Source organism: Macaca fascicularis, chromosome 18 (genome assembly GCF_037993035.2).
Source record: "Macaca fascicularis isolate 582-1 chromosome 18, T2T-MFA8v1.1".
Classification (NCBI taxonomy): Eukaryota; Metazoa; Chordata; class Mammalia; order Primates; family Cercopithecidae; genus Macaca; species Macaca fascicularis.
The window spans coordinates 79,396,308-79,410,790 of record NC_088392.1 but is presented as its reverse complement, the minus strand read 5'-3'; the positions used below and the strand labels follow the sequence as shown (position 1 = coordinate 79,410,790).

Here is a 14,483-nt window from a genome sequence, read left to right as displayed (position 1 = left end):
CAAATTCTCAGGTATGACTCTTCATTTGCACCCAGAACTCAGGCTGAGAGAGACAAATTCATTTGTCATCTGACTGTGCAAAAGTAAAATTTTCTATTCACTCTTTCACTTATGGTATTTCAAAAGTCCAAGTTCCATATAAGATCTCCAGCTCAGTAATCAGCCTTGCATCACAGGACATACCTGAACTCCTGTCCCTGCTAGGCCATTTAAGCCCATTCTTTTTGGTTCTTGATACCAGTAGCTCCTGCTATGGCAACTAGAGAGACAGTTTACCATGTTTATTTTCCGGTTTCCTCTTGGTTTATTTCCAGTACAAACTATTTACTTAATATACCATTTTGATGTCTAATAGGACCTTCAAACATTATATACCAAAAACAGAGGTCCTGAATTTTTCTATCAATTCTCTTTCCTCCAAACTTCTAATCCCAGTAAATAACAATATTATTCACCTCCTTTCTCAAGTCCTTCCAATAGTCCTCCAAAACACATCTTAAATCGGCCCACTTAACTCTCCACTAACATCATTCTAACATCAGACCTTAGCATCTTTTGCTTGGTTTGTTGCAATGCCTCCAACTAGGCTCCTTATTCTATCCTCTCTGACATATCCTCCACGAGCAGCCCAACTACATATTTTAAATAAGGACCATATTATGACACTTCCCTGCTTAAAGCAGTTTAATACTGTTACATTGTTTTTAGTGTAAAATTTCAAACCCTTACGTGGGTCATAAGATTCAGCATGACCAGAATCACACATGTCTCTTCAATCTCTGCTTGCATCACTCCTCCCATCTCTCGGTTCACACCGGCTGGCACCCCAGTCTTCAAACACTTCCTTTTACCCACAACTTGGAGGAGTAGTTTTGCATGTGGGAGAGTGGAGGTAGCTTATGCCTAAGTTCTGATCACAGACGCAGTGATGGTACCATCCTCTGACGTGGTAACTGGGAACATGTGACCCCAGCCCACAAGATGAGAAAAACTGTGGCTTGGCGCTCACGCTGGGAGCTGGAGGCTGGAGCTGTTCCTATTTGGCCATCTTGGAACCACCCCCCAACTCCGGTTTTAAAGGTTGGAGAGATGTAGAGATTTGCACTTGTGGTTACTGCTATTGTTGGAACCAATGAAAATGTTTTCCAGATTATTAACTTTTAGTAGTTGAAGATTTTTAAATGGAAAGATTGCTGGGCGAGACAACCCTGCCGTCTGATTAACGGTATGGATTTCTTCTTTATAATGTTCAACTAGAGTAGGAATTGGCAAACATTTTCTCTAAAGCTCAACACCGTAAATATTTTAAGTTTTACAGGGTAGGTATTCTCTGTTGAAGCCACTCAACTCTAGCGTTTAGTGCAAAACTGACCATTGAAAATACGTAAGTAAATGGGTGTGGCTATGTACCAATAAACTTTATTCATGAACACGGAAGCTTGGATTTCATATAGCTCTCTTGTGTCATGAAATATTATTATTCTTTTGACATTTTTCCAATTATTCTAAAACAATAAAAACCATTCTTATCTTGCAGACCATAGCAAACAGGTGCTGGGCCAGATCTGGACTCCCTGGGGCCACAGAGCTTCATTTGAACTAAGTAGAAACCTGCTCTAGTTAGGTCTTCTGTATGTCTTTGAGGCTGGGAGGTAGCCTGGAACAGGCTTACTTTTCTCCTGGGACTCTGAAACTTAACATATTCCAGGATAGTGATGCTGTTGGCAATCTGTGGTCCTAGTGCATCCCAGTGCATTTCAAAATGAGGCCCCAGTCTTTAATTCACACTGTAAAGCTCCCACCCCAAGCCAGAGCCCAGAAAGTTTTCTCTGGTTGTCCACTGCAACAACCAGAGAAAGTTATGAGTTAGCCAGAGGATGAGAGTGCCGCCTTCAGTCTACCGCCCATTGACATAATTTTAGTTGAGAGTGAGCAAGAAGACTTCTCTGGCCAGTGTTTTCAACAAGACCATAGGGAACGGGAAACCAGGGGCCTCCTATATCCTGCCTCCCAAAACTATCTGGAGCTTAGGAAAATGTTGAAAGAAGCATTTTATAGCAAAAGAAACATATACTTGGGCGATGTATAGGGTTGGGTTTGAAAATACCAGAATTACCTCTCATTGCGAACCCAGAGAAAATTGTGCCAGCTCTCTGAATTTTCATGTCCTCATATCTGAGGTGAGTATAGTTATGCCCACCCAGGCTTCAAGGGCCTTGGGCATAGTGCGAGCCTGGTTAATGACTTTCACCCAGGCCTGCAATACACATATTTATCAGGTGCCTTAATCTGCACAAAACACTGTTCTTAAAAACAAATTAGACATAGTCTTTGTTTTCATGGAGTTTACAGAGTAGCAGAGAAGACAAAATTAAGTGAATATTAAGAATAAAATAAGAAGTGCTGTGACAGAAGAAAAATAGTCCACTCTGAGAACACGTGCCAGGAAGGCCAACGGCTCTAAGGAGCCAGGGAAGGTGCCCTAGAGATAACGCTTAAGCTGAAGCCTTCAGAAGGAAGAGGTAATTTAGTCATAGCCCAGTGAGAGAAGGGACACATGTGAGATTGGGGGGGACTTTGAATGCTTAGCAAATATTCACATCTTACTGTGTTCTCAAGAGCTCCAGACCCAGATTATATTTTTTAAGAGAGGAAGAAAGGGTGGTTGCAATACAAAACTAAAGCTAACCAGTCATGGGCTCCTGGGGGATTACCTCTTCTTTCTTCTAAAGCAGAGCAAAATTAAATGTCCATCAATGATAAACTGGATTAAGAAAATGTGACACATATACACCATGGAATACTATGCAACCATAAAAAAGGATGAGTTCATGTCCTTTGTAGGGACATGGATACAGCTGGAAACCATCATTCTCAGCAAACTATCGCAAGGACAGAAAACCAAACACCGCATGTTCTCACTCATAGGTGGGAATTGAACAATGAGAACACTTGGACACATGGTGGGAACCATCCCACACCGGGACCTGTGGCAGGGAGCGGGGAGGCATAGCATTAGGAGAAATACCTAATGTACATGATGAGTTAATGGGTGCAGCATACCAACATGGCACATGTGTACATACGTAACAAACTTGCGTGTTGTGCACATGTACCCTAGAACTTAATAATAAATAATTTTTAAAATGTAGGGGAAAACAACTTTGCTCTTTTCAATAACAGGGAGAGGGTTAACATTTAGCTCGACAAGGATTCATTTCCTTTAGGCTTCTAAAAAGTTTGCAATTCAGGAATATTGATCTCTCTAAAGTAGAATGTTGGCCTTTAGTAAGCAATAAAAGAAAAGCATAAACAATCTCTTCCCCGCCAAAGAATTTTGTTTTATTGTCTAAGCACCCCATGCCTCTGTGAAGGTTCCAGGCCGGGCCATTCATCAGTGTCTCCAGCAAGAATAGTGAAATATTTGGGGGGAAAAAAGAAGAAAACAACATGCCTTACTAATGAGGCATCAGAAATGTTTGATTTCCATTTTATGACTTCTAGTATTAATAATTCTAACTTTTCTAGACAAGTAAATGTGAAACATCAGAATACAATGTCTTTAGAAATAATTAATGTTAATATGTTCTAGATAATTTACATATTTACTCTTACATCTGTCACCTCCGCCCTCAAAGAGAAGCACATACGTGCCTTATTTGATTGTGTAGCCAGGGTCTCTTCCCTTAATCTCAATGTATTTGAGTAGCTTTCTAACATTTCTAATCACATTCATACTAAACCTTTAACCACCCCAGTTCACACTGTTTCTACATAATCTAGTGCTTCACCAATACTGACTTCTAGAACCTTAAGGGATGATCCTGAACGATGACAAAATCATTTGAATGTTCCCATCACAGGATATAGAAACATTTTTATAAAGAATGCCAGTTCCATTAAGGCCAGTCAATAAAATAAATAATAAACGAATGGAACATTCTCATGTAATCTGAAATCACTTGCTCTGATGTCGTGTTACATGTGTATTAGTTCTCATTGCTAAACTTGTGAAAAAACAAAATTTGAAGAGTGATTTTTTAAATGCACAAAAGAGAATACATTAGAAAGAAACAGATTCGTGGCTATTTCTGTTTTACAAATACCAAAAAGTTTACAAGCCCATGTTTTAATCCCATTTTTCTCCCACACAAGAACAACCCAGGAGTCAAGTGAGCTGAATGGGCGTCATTACTCAGTCTAGGTTTCAGATCCATGCTCTGTGATGAATGGGCGGTTTTCAGGTTATTTACAGTGCTAGGGAAAGAAAACTGAGCAGCAAAGGAGCAGTAGTTTTTCCTGGGACAAGTCCCCTGCCTCTAACATGCTGGGTAAACTTGCGCTAGCCACTAATATGTTTAGATCTCAGTTTTCTTTCCACTTCATGATGACCATAGTGAATGTAACTGAATTCCCTACACGCTGTGAACATTAGTTGGTACAAAAGTTATTGTTTGTTTTGCCATTAAAAGTAATGGCATTCAAAGTAATGGCAAAACCAGCATTTACTTTTGCACCAAAGTAATAGCTTTTCCCAGAGCACCCTGACCGTGTGTTGCTAACTTTCTGCAGATAATTTTTGGTGGCACTTTCTTTTTTGTGTGTTTCGGTTTCTTTCTTTTTGTTGTTGGTTCTTGGGATTTTTTGTTTGTTTGTTTTTTGAGACAGGATCTCACTCTGTCTTCCAGGCTGGGGTGCAGTGGCACAATCATAACTGATTGTAGCCTTGACCTCCTGAGCTCAAGCGATCCTCTCATCTCAGCCTCCTAAGTAGCTGGGACTACAGGCGTATGCCACCATGCCTGATTAATTTTTTTGTTTGCTTACTTTTTGTAGAGACAGGATCTCACTATGTTGCCCAGGTTGGTCTCAAACTCCTGAGCTCAAGCGGTCCACCTGCCTCAGCCTCCCGAAGTGTTAGGATTACAGGCGTGAGCCTCTGCGCTCAGCCTATGATCACTCTTGCTGTGCAGAAAGATGACACTTGCAACTCCACAGGCAGAAGAGTGTAGTAAATACAGAGACCCCCTCTTATCTGCGGTTCCATTACCTACAGTTAACAGCGGACTGAAATCCGTGTAGTCAGCACAATAACATACTTTGAGAGAGAGATCATATTCACATAACTTTACAGTATATTGTTATAATTGCTCTAGTTTAGTATTATTGTTAACCTCTTACTGTGACTAATTTATGAATCAAACTTCATCACAGGTATGTATGTGTAGGGAAAAACATAGTACATATGGGGTTCAGTACTAACCGCAGTTTCAGTCATCCACTGGAGGTCCTGGAACGTATTCTCCAAGGATAAAGGAGGAACTACTGTATATCAATTCATTTGATTTCTACTCAAGTATATTGGTAAAAGTTTTGGTGGCAGCAACAGTTGAAGTTATTGAATGAAATTAATATTTATAAATGTATGCCGATCTCAGTGATTATTGATCAAGAACTGAGAATATTTAAAGTGAAAATTAGAGATAAAACTAGTATGTGAAAGTCGAAATGTTGCAGATATTCTCTTCACACTATAAAATCAAATACATGACAGATAGATTAAAGCAACAAATGTAAAAAAAAATTAGAAAACCAGAAAGAATAGAGGCAAATATATTTTTATTACATAAATAGGAAATTTTAAAGATATAAAAAATTAGCAAAGAAAAAATAAAAATTTAACTAAAGATTAAAAATTCCTCCTGAGCCTTTAATAATAATAGTTGAACATTTAAAACAAATAATTAAAAAATGTGTAAAAGACATAACAATCAATATATAAACATATTTTATAAATCAGTAAACATAACTAAAGCCTCAAAAGATATGTGGATTAAAGGGCATGGGGAAATACAAGTGAATTATAAATATTTCAAAAATATTTATTTTTACCAGTTATATTTTAAAATGTAACCTGAATAACTAATTTAATATATTAATAAAGTGCAAAGTTAGAAACAAGTGAAAATCCCTCCCATACAAGGCCTATCAGCTCCATACTTCCTCCAGTATTTTCAGAGCTGAAAATCTCAACATGATCTCAAATATCTTACTAATTTACCTAAGGTTGCCTCCTTATGTGTCTTCCAAAATTTAAATAAATGTCACACCACCCATAATCCATTTTGTATGAAAGACTTTTTCAGGTGCTCTTGTCCTGCCTGCACCATGTAAGACTTCACTTACATTTGCAGGACACTTCACAAGTTAGGAAGCCTTCCTCCCAACTCAGTACAATAGATACTATCACACCAATTTTATAGGCTAAGAAATAGCTTCTCATAGGTTAATTCATTTGCTCAGTTAGTAAGACGAATTTAAGTGAAATTTATTTTATGTAATGCTACCTCCTCTGTTTGTCATAACTTGCTGTTTTTCCATGTTTCCTCTGCTCCTTGATGAGACCAGATGTTTTTTCTCCAAGTGGAATATGAGTAAAGCAAAACTGTACTTATCATCTTTAAAAATAAAATATAAAGATAACAAACACTAGGATCTGAGATTCATATAATTTTGGGGAAGAAAAATCTAAAATTCTAATTGTAATCAATTTTCAGAATCTCATAGGTTGAAACACTGCTAAGTTTTATTATTTTTCTTTTACTAATTAAAATTGCTTAATTCAATACTATGAAGAGCTAACGCTTGACAAATGGGTAAATTAATTAACTCTAAAAATGGAAAAACACTCATTTATGACTTTCAAATGGAAAAACACTCATTTATGACTAGGAGTAAGGTGAATAAGAGACAAACAGCTCCAAAGTAAATTCTTCCCAGACTATTACAAAATTTATATTAGAATCAAATCATTATTTATAATAATTAACTCTTTAAATTTAACTTTTAATTTTTAGATAATTCTAGACTTACATGTAGGTCTAAAAAATAATACAGAGAGGTCCCATGTACTCTTCATCTAGATTACCCAATGATAATTTCTTTCAAAATAATAGTGCACTGCCACAATCATGATACAGACAATGTGCACTCAAGATACAGAACAATTTCATCACCAAAGAATCTATTTTGATACCTTGTATAGTCACATCTACTTCCCTCTGGGCCTCCCTCTCACCTCTGGCAACTTCATCTATTGTCTGTTTCTATAATTTTATCATTTTAATAATTTTTTATAAGTAGAGTTCTACGAGGTGCAATCTTTCGGATGAACGTTTTCCCCAGCATCATTCTCTAGAGATTCATCCAAGCTGTTGTGAATGTAAACGATGCGTTCTTTCTTACTGCAAGTAGTATTCTATGGTATGGACATAGCACAGTTAGTTTAACCATTCACTGACTGAAAGAGATCTGGGTTGTTTCCAGTTTGGTGTGATTATGAATAAAGCTGCTATGAACATTCAGGTACAAGCTTTTGCGTGAACAGAAGTTTCATTTATCTGGCATAAATGGCCAAGAATACAATTGCTGGGTCACATGTTGGTTGCACGTTTCATTTTTTATTTCATTTGATAAACTATTTTCCAGTGTAACTGCACTGTTTTACATTACCATCAGCAATGTGTAAGTGTTCTAGTTTCTCCACATCCTCAACAGCATTTGTTACTTTAATGTGCATTAAACTAATGGCTAAAGATGTTGAATATTTTTCATATGCTTATTTGCCATCTGTATATCCTCTTTGATAAGATTTCTACTCATGCCTTTGCAGATTTTCTAAATGAGTTTTTTAATGGTTGAGTTTTGAAAAATTTTACATATCCTAGATATTAGTACTTTGATTAAAATGTAGTTTTCAAATATTTTCTCTCATTTTTGTTTGTTATCCTAACAGGGCCATTTGCAAAGTAAAAGTTTAAATTTTAATGAGTTTTAAATTATTATTTTTTTCCTTTTATGAATTGTGTTTTTAATGTCAAGTCTAAGAACCATTTGACTAGCCTTAGATATCAAATATTTTTTTCCTATTTTTTTCTAGGAGTTTTATCATTTTAAATTTTACTTTTAGGTCTGTGATTAACTATGAGATAATTTTTGTATAAAGTGTGAGAATTGGGTTGAGGTTCACCTTTTGGTCTATGGATGTTCAATTACTCCAGCATCAGCTGCTGAAAAGGATATCCTTCTACCATTGAATTACGTTTGCACCTTTGCCAAAACTCAGTTGAACATATTTGTGTGGGGCTACTTCTCAGTTCTTGAATTTGTTCCATTTGTCTACATAACCATTCCTTCACTAATACTACACAGTCTTAATTACCAAAGCTACATAGTAAGTCTTGAAATCAAGTAGACTGACTCCTCCCACTTTATTATTCTTTTCCTAAATTATTTTAGTTATTTAAGTTCTTTTTTATTTCCTTATAAATTTTAGGATAAGTCCATTGATATCTATAATTATAAAAGAGTCAATCCACCAAGTAAGACATAGCAAAGTGTATACATACACACCAAAAACAAATCACATTTTGTAATTTTGATAGGAGTCACATTAAACTTGTATAAGAATTGCATTAAACCTCAATTTGAGAATTGGCATCTTTAATATGTTAAATCTTTCAATCCATGAACATGGTATGAGTTTCTTATAGAATGTATATGGTTGGTCATTTTTTAATCAATTATTGTCCATTTCTGTCTTAATTGGTGTACGTAGACTATTTATATTAAATGTAATATTATTGACATCTGAAGTCTTTCATTTTTGCCTTCCATTTATCTTTTCTGATTTTCCTTTCTGTTTTTCTTTTCCTTCCTTCCTGTTAGTTATTTAAACATTCATTTAGAACCTTGGTTTGATTTATCTACAATGCTTTTCATTCTATTTCTTTGTGTAGCTTTTTTAATTGTTACTCTAGGGAAATATATATATATATATCTTAGCACAGTCTACTGGTGTCAACCTTTCACCAGGCCAAGTGAGGTTTGGAAAATTTACCTCTCTTTACCATCACACATCTACAATTGTCTTACATATTTATTCTATACACATTTAGGTACACATCAGTAAGCACAATAGTTTTTGCTTTACATATCAAATAAATTTAGAAAAATCAAGAGAGGAAACATGTATTGTATTTATACATATTTTTCTCTTTCCATTATTCTTTCTTCCTTCCTGATTGATATGGTTTGTCTCTGTGTCCCCACCCAAATTGCATATTGAATTGTAATCCCCACGTGCTGAAGGAGAGCCTGCCGGGAGGTGATTGGATCATGAGGGACAGTTTCTAATGGTTTAGCACTATTCCCTTGGTGCTGTGTCATGAGTGAGTTCTCACGAGATCTGATTATTTAAAAGTGTGCATCACTTCTGCCACCGCCATGTGAAGAAAGCGCTTGCTTTCTTTTTGCCTTCTGCCATGTTTGCAAGCTTCCTGAGGCTTCCCAGTCGTGCTTCCCGTTAAACCTGCAGAATTGTGAATCAATTAAACCTCTTTTCTTCATAAATTACCTCTTGGGTAGTTCTTTATAGCAGTGTGAGAACAGACTGGTACACTGATGTTCCAAGTTTCTTTCTCGTATCTTTTCCTTTCTTTGTAAAGAACTTCTCTTACCGTTCTTTTTTAGGAAAGAACTGCTGGTAAGAGTTTCCCCTTCATCTTGATTTCTTCTTCATTCCTGAAGGATAATTTCAGTATATAGAATTCTAGGTTGACTTGCTTTCTTTCAGGTCAGGACTTCAAAAATGGTGTGCCCCTTCTTCTGGTTTTTGTAGTTTCTGATGAGGAATCATTGTCATTTGAATTTTATTTTCTCTACGTGTAAAATATCTTTTCTCTGTTGTGACTTACAAGATGTTTTGTCCTTAGTTTTAGATGTTTGACTATGATGTGTCATGATGTAGATATATTTGGATGTGACCTATTAAGGGATTCTTCCAGCTACTTAAATCTGTAGATGTGTGAATCTTGTCTAAATTGGAAAGTTGTTAGCTGGGCACAGTGGTGTATGCCTGTAGTCTTAGCTATGCAGGAAGCTGAGGCAGGAAGATTACTTCAGCCCAGGGGTTTGAGACTGCAGTGAGCTATGATTGTGCCACTGTACTCCAATCTGGGTGACAGAATGAGACCCTGTCTCTAAAAAAAAAAAAAAAAAAAAAAATTACAATAATTGGGGAAGTTTTCCGCCATTTTTTCTTTAATGCTTTCTCAGTCTTAGCTTCTTTCTCAAGCCTTTCTGGGACTGCAGTGACACAAATGTTAGATTTTAGCCAGGCACAGGGGCTCATGCTTGCAATCCCAACACTTAGGGTGGCCAAGGCAAGAGGATCACTTGAACTCAGGAAGTTGAGACCAGCCTGGACAACATAACAATACCTCATCTCTACTAAAAGTGGGAAAAAAAAGAAAAAAAAAAAAGCCAGGTGTGGTGTCACATGTCTCTAAGTCCCAGCTACTTAAGAGGCTGAGGTGGGAGAGTTACTTGAGCCCAGGAGGTCAAGGTTGCAGTGAGCTATGATCACACCACTGCACTCCAGCCTGAGCAACAGAGCAAGATCCTCTCTCAACAACAACAAATTAGATTTTTAGTTATTGTCCTAAAGGACCCCGAGGCTTTTCTTTCAGTCTATTTTCTCTTTCTTCAGATGGGGTAATTTTTATTGCTCTTCCTTCACATTTGCTGATTCTTTCCTTCCTCATACTCATTCTTCTGTTAAAGAGCCAACTAACTTGTTTTTTAAATTTTGGGTAATTATATTTCTACAGTTACAAAAATTCCATTTGGTTCTTTTTTATATTATTTATTTACTTAATAAAACTGTCTTTTTTTATTTGTTTCAAGCATTTGTTTATAGTTTAATGAAACATTTTTGTGATAGCTACTTTAAAATCTTTGTCAGATAATTCCAACATTTCAGTGTTAGCACCGTTGATTACATTTTTTCATTCAAGTTGATATTTCCCTGGTTCTTGATATGGCAAGTAGTTTGGTTTTGAAACCTGGATACTTTGGGTGTTTTATGAGACTCTGGATCTTATTTAAACCTTTCTGGCCTCCTCTGACACCACTTCAGTAGAAGCAGGTGGGGAGAGCTGCCTCATTAGCACCGGATAGGGGGAGAAGTTCACATTCCCATTTCCCAACTATGTTATAACCCCTACAGGGGACAGGATCCTCAGTATTTCTGGACAGAAGAGGGAGGGGAGGCTTAGCTTCCCACTAGACCTCTGCAGACATCACTCTGACTGGGAGTAGCAGGAATGCCTCACTACTGTCCCCACACTGTCCCCACATAGCCTCCATTGACCCCCCAGAGCCTCGGTACTCCTCAGAACGGCAGCAAAAGTCCTGAGTCTCCACTAGGCCTCCTACAACACAACCTTTATTCCTGTCGGGTGTGTAGGAAGTACAGGCTTCCCACATGACCTCAAATGACCCTGGGAAGGGGGGTCTCATTGCTGGCTGGCAGGGGTAGAAGTCCAAGCTCTTTACTCTGCCTCTTCTGACACCACCCCACGCAGGGATTGAGGGTCCCGATAAGAGTGGAGGTCTAGGCTCCCCATTCACCTGGGTTGGCCATTGCTTTTTTTGTGGTGTTTGGGTGCAGCAGTAGAGCATGTGTTATCTTGAACTTTTCTATCTGGCTCTACCGCTCCCTGCCTGAGCCTTTGTCTAGAGAAAGGCGGCTTTTGTTGGGGCTCTTTTCATCTAGGTCCGTTGGTGTTTACAGGTTGCTGATTTCTTTAGCTCCAAGTCTAGAACAAAGGAGGCAAAAAAGAAAATCTAGAGAACCCACCATGATGCTCTTCTTGTGTTCCCACATCCCTAGACAGTGCTTTCTTCTCCCTACTCTTCAGAGTCTTCTTATGTATATATATTTTTTACATATAACGTTCAGGGTTGTTAGTTGTACTTAGTGGGGGGAATAGGGAAAACTACATCTACTCTATCTTCCCAGAAGTGGAAGTTCCAACAATTAACTATTTAAGAAATTTATCTGCCATTTATTTTTCTGAAATATTTAAGAACCTTTTAGATTTGCCAATTCCTCTAATTGAAGCAAATGTTTCAGGGAGGCAATCGGTAAAGAAAATGAAGCATCCATCTAGCATCATCCCACTGGGAGGAAAGAAGGAGACCAAAAGAAGGTAAACAATAGCAAAAAAATCTCTGAAGGAGTAAATCAAGGTGGAGTTGACAGATAAGGGGGAATAAAACTACTCCAATTATCTAGAAGTTACACTAAATGAAAAGCAAGTCTCCAAGATAGAATCTGAGCATGACAAACAAATGCCAACAATATCAGGTAAACACGGAATGTTTCAGGTACACAATGCAAATTGTTATTAATCAGAATTAGTACTTGGCAGGTTGTATTTTAAGTGACTACATACGGAAGCCATTAAACCTTAATTGTTGGAAGGAATGGAGAAAAGGAAGGAAGGAGAGAAGGGTAAAGGAAGGAATGTTTTTGCTGTCTTCCATCTGCAGTACTGAACCTAATCATAGATCGGGTTGTGCCTTATGCAGTTGGGATGCCAAAAGTGATGCATAAATGAATATAATGGTGTTTTTAGCCCTGTTGCATGCTTTCCTGGGTCCTAGGTCTTTAAACATGGCCCTTCCTGGCATCCTTATCATTTTACTGAACTACTCACTGCAGGTAGTGCTTCAGTTCAACAATGAGGGATTCATTCTTCCACAACTTCCCTAGTCCAGGAACTTGGAAAGTGGATCATCTCTGACAGCTAAATTCCAAAACAAACACTTAGCAGATTGGAACATAATTACGCCAATTTATTATCAAAAGCCAGAATAGCTCTCAGGCCAGCAATACCTGATTAAAATTAGAAAGATGCTGGACTACCTTAGAAATAGTGTGCCAAGAAGAAGGAGAATGATCAGTAATGTGAACAGAGAAAAGAGCAAGTGAAGAGTAAATTTTGGCCCTGTGTCTGCTGCCCTGTGCACAGGAGAAGATGTTCTATCGCCAGAGAGCAGAAACCTCTTCATGGGGCAGGAAGTCCCGTTAAGGGGATGGGCTCATGGGGCTGCCACATCAGCTTCCTCTTCCTAACAGCCCCTGCTCCCCTGCTCCCCTGCTCCCCTGCTCCCTGAGAAGCTCCTGATTGTAATTTGGCTCCCAAGAAGACTTGTCTGCGAATAGAGAATAGGCTGCACAGAGAAGCGAATTATCTACTCTGCTTTGAGTTCTTATTGTAAAGTAATAAATTGGTATTTTGGTTTTTAATCGTCAGTCCCTGGTGAATTTTGTGTGAGTGAGTCCTCTCACTCAAATACTTCTGAGAACACGAACAATCACATTCTGAGCCTGAAAAGCCAAGGACCGGGGTAAGGCTAATGGGCCTCCTGCATTCCTGGGGAGACATGCCTTGTGGACAGCCAGTCTTCCTTGGGGATAACTCTCATTGCTTGTTCCCTTCAAATGCAACAAGTAACCTCCACCCCACTTCAGGTCAGACCCCTGGATGCCTTACACTTACCCCCTAAGCACCATCCAGCTGAGACACCACATGCAGGTTGCCAGGCTAGACCTTCACCAGGTACTGCCGCTGGGTCTGAGTCCCAAACTTGCCTTATCCAAGTCAGCTACTTTCAGTTCCAGGTGCTGGCCCCTGACCATCGGCCTCCACACACCATGATTGCCATGTCTCAGGACACAGCACAGGCCAGGAAGCAGCAAACACAATTATAATGGGTTGAATACTTTTAAGTACATTTACAACCTCCCCAAACGTTATAAATCGTTATTATTGCAGACTTTGGGTCTGAGGCCCACTGAGAAAAACTTTTCAAGCAATTCAATGCTTTCAGCATTCAATACTGTCTAGTATTTAAGTGCATAATGGAATCACATATGCGAGGAATGTTTACTTTATCAATATAATTGCAAACACAACTCACGCATCATGTAAAACAAGTCATAAATCATAACCTGCCAGTAAGTCTTGTCAAAGCATCAAAACACAACTCAAGATAAAAATCAGCTAATGCTGTTTCATGCTTGAATTCAGCTTCCAAACAGAGAACTGTTTGAGCTCACAGAGATTCAGGTAGGTTAATAAATAGATATGTTTTTGTGTCCAGCAACTGACCCATATCAAATAGTGACTGTATGAACCAGGGGGTTTCCTGGGAGTGGGCGTGCTGCCGCTAGAGTTCAAAATTACCCCCCTTTCTTCCTCCCGCTTGTAAGCTAAGGGCCATCCCTCAGGCCCTCAGCAGCCGGCCCTCGCACCTCAGCCCTCTCCCAGCTCCATCCAGATCCAGCGCTCAAGTACTGAGCAATGTCAAAGGGTGAAAAAGAGTTCCAGATTTAGCAGCTACCACCACACAATACTGGGCTACAGGTGCGCCTGGGTTCCTTCCTTCATCCACTGAAGTCCTCCACCTTGCCTGTTTCCAAACAATTTCTAAGATAATGGATTAAATGAAAAATACAAAATGTTATTACTTTTTCATGTTCACAGACGTCATAACATGCTAAACCTGAGAGAGATTTCCACTTCAATGGACAAAAACATTTTCCCAATCTTTGGCCGGCCGTGCTAGAAAAA

At 38.4% G+C, this 14,483-nt stretch overlaps 1 long non-coding RNA gene across 1 annotated transcript; it reads left to right on the top strand.

The window, feature by feature from the left end:
• The first annotated feature begins 1,263 nt into the window (after positions 1-1,263).
• On the top strand, positions 1,264-12,695 carry LOC123570060 (uncharacterized). The gene is made up of 4 exons (XR_006694022.1): positions 1,264-1,319; positions 1,538-1,624; positions 11,978-12,211; positions 12,569-12,695. It is a non-coding gene; the product is annotated as an uncharacterized lncRNA (long non-coding RNA).
• Positions 12,696-14,483: the final 1,788 nt, after the last annotated feature.